Raw genomic sequence first — 3,676 nt, 5'->3', positions numbered from 1 at the left:
ATATATATATATATATATATATATATATATATATATATATATATATATATATATATACACATGCATATATATATATGTGTATGTGTATATGAATATGTATATGTATGTGTGTTTGTGTATTATATTTATGTATATATACGTATGTATACACACACATATATATATACACAAATACATGTGTACATGTGCATATCTACATATATATAAATATATATGTGTATATCTACATATATATAAATATATATGTGTATATCTACATATACATTAATATATATATATATGTACACAAACACACAAACACACACAAACACACACACACACACACACACACACACACACACACATATATATATATATATATAGCGTATCTTATAAGTTAGATACCTTTTATTTATTATTTTTTCGGCAAAGTTCTATGCAGTAGTATTACTCAAGATATTGCACCTATTATGAAACCTGTGCTCATACTGGGCCATGTGAATATTCCTACACATCTGCCTGCGGTAGTCGTTGAATAGTTTCAGCAAAGTATTGAAAAGGCAAATTGCAACATTAATCCAGCAAATCACCATCGTGTTCAGTAACATTATGATATTTACGAATGGAATTAGAAGCCATATTTCTGGTGGATATACATTTAACAGACAGAACCGTAAATGCAATGAAACTCTGCGACTTGCTTATATCGACACTCTGCCAAGTCGGAATATAACAGCCTTGAAAATAGTTTTACTTTGAGCATAAATACAAAGAACTTAGCCCACGATCGATTTTTCTCCGCTAGGATATTTCGGCCATAACAGGTCTGAACAAAAGTTGAATGTTAGAAATTACAGTGATTGCTGGACGTTATTTTACAGACTCTGTTGTAATGACTCATAGTTATATTTAAAGTTGAACTAACCATTGACACTAAAATTTCATAATTATTAAATGGGTTTATAAATAACTTAAAACTTTAGTTATAACTGAAGTTATTTTTACTTCTGATGTGTAAACCGTCATGTGTTTCCTATATTGAATAGCTGAAGTATGAGTTAACTTTATAATGAGCGAGATAACAATAGCTTTGGGGAAATATCTTCTGTTATGAATAAATTAAAGGATTGCACGGATCGCAGGAGCCGGGTGAATAAGATATCGGTTAATGATCATGAGCCAATATCTTGTTAATGATAGTGAAGTGTGCCCTTGAGGGGGAGGTATTCGGTTCTACCTGACTCAGCATATTAAACAGAGAAGTATAGAGAGAGAGGGTTAGCAAACAGACAAAGATAAGGAAAGAAATGGTTATATAGATATAGACTGAGAGAGAGAGAGAGAGTGAAAGCGAGTGAGACGGAGAGAGAGAGAGAGAGAGATAAAGAGAAAGATAGAAAGCTTTCGCTATGGGCATAGAATGTAATTAAAAATTAATGCGAAATTTAGGTCGCTTAAACTTTCCTGATTTAACCATGTCAAAGAAACTGGCGCAATCCGGAATGACATGTGGCATTCATGGAGATACCAGTCTATTATTCCTCTCATACTTCACAAAAGTTTCCACACCAACATTTATCAAATAGAAAAAAGACGGTGACACTGTACTGTACTGTATCTTGTTATATCGTCCAACGCACAAAACTTGATACATAAGTTCAAATCTTATGTGAATCTGTTTTTGGATAGAGGTTCGTGTGGAAGCAAAGCATTTTCTTTGAGATTAACATATCATACTTTATCAAGTAAAATACATGCCCATGATCGGTAGAGTTGCCATGAAAACCAGGTATCGACGATTCGTTACTTGTCAGCGGAATCGATTTGTCTTAGACGTTAGCGAAAGTAAATTTCAAATGATATAATTAGTTGAAAGTTCTTCTTGTAAATTATTCTACACCCCCAGGCCAGCCTTGAATCGGGCATAACCAGAGGCAAAGAATGTGCATCTGTGAATATTCTGTTCAAAATTTCATAGACCTTAGCTGCGATAAATTATCTTAACTCTTATTTCTTTCAAAGACTGTCTGATACGATTTAAAGGTAATTTACGCTGTTATTTCTATGTATCCGAGCGACCCCATGCAAGCTCCTTTGTTTCTTCCTTTTATAGCGAGGAGGTCTCACAACTACATTGCATAAGACCCCTTCCGGAACCACGGGATGGTATCGGTCGTTACATTTATTTACTGGACAACAGCAACGGTACACAGAATTCTGTGAAAAGACATTCTCTAGGAGAGCAATCAGTATCATACGCCAGAGGAAGTTATTCCTTGTTTATTCAACGCTACAAAAGCTACGTTCTATGAGGTTTTTATTTCGAAAGGATTCGCTTATTACATTTCGGAAACACGAGTAGTTAAGGCGAAAAAGATATTTGGTCAAACATACTCCACGTGTACGATATTGGGTATACATTTAGTAAGTAAAATACATAAGATCGGTAATTTTTATCCCTATTATTAACACGGCTTCTAGCTTTAAGCATTCAATAGACATGTAACTCACGGCTCTTATAAAGCGTTATCTGATATTCAACATGGTAAGATGGTAAATGAAAAAGCAGTTCTTGAGGTTGGGATTAAACCTGAATTATTCCATAAAATGGGATAAGATGCTTATACTTGAAACGGTAATAATTCTTACATGAAATTTCTAATATCGCTGAAGCGGTTATATATTACTCAACATCTTAACATTGATTGGCCGCCATATTAACAAGTGTAACCTCCGCTATGTTATACAGGGAGGCGAACAATGTTGTAAAATGGTCTGTCGATATTGGATGGCTGCCTTCATTTGACGAATGCTTACCACATGCATACATATCACATACGTACGCAGATATTTGCGTACATATGCACATATATTCACTCATACATCCTTTCATATGTATATATATATATACATATACACACACACACACACACACACGCACACACACACACACACACACACACATATATATATATATATATACGCACATACTTGCCTACATACATACATTCGTGTATACAGAAAGGCACAAATGCTTACAAGCATATGTACATATACGTGGTTACGTATCTACTTATACATATGTGCATATATGTATACTCACGCACGTGTGTATACCTGTCAATCTCTTTATCAATCAATCTATCTATCTATCTATCTATCTATCAATATATATATATATATATATATATATATATATATATATATATATATACATACATACATACATACATACATACATACACACATATATATATATATATATATATATAAACATGTATACATTCACACACGTACTTGCGCTCACACAAACACATAGTCAGACACATACACACACACACATATGCATGCATATACATGCTTATAAATACAGACTGTAATAATGGATGTAGGAACGAAAGATGTCAAGGAACCGACCGGAAATTAAGCTTAACAACAGTTATTCAACGATGTTATTCAAATGCCTGCACGCCTAAAACATCAGCCATATGACTGGAGCCAACACATCCAATCACTCTAATATTTATGTTCCAAACCAAAAGGTCGTAACATCATAGCGGTATAAGCAGAAGCAACATAACCATTGCTTAAAAGGTAAGAAACGACTTTTAGAAGCTGTGTAATGCTGTATTTATGAGAAAAAGTACCATATAAATTGTGATTTCGATTAAACAGTCTAGCATTATATCCTACAAAA

Source organism: Octopus bimaculoides, chromosome 19 (genome assembly GCF_001194135.2).
Source record: "Octopus bimaculoides isolate UCB-OBI-ISO-001 chromosome 19, ASM119413v2, whole genome shotgun sequence".
Taxonomy (NCBI): domain Eukaryota; kingdom Metazoa; phylum Mollusca; class Cephalopoda; order Octopoda; family Octopodidae; genus Octopus; species Octopus bimaculoides.
This window is presented reverse-complemented; position numbering follows the sequence as displayed.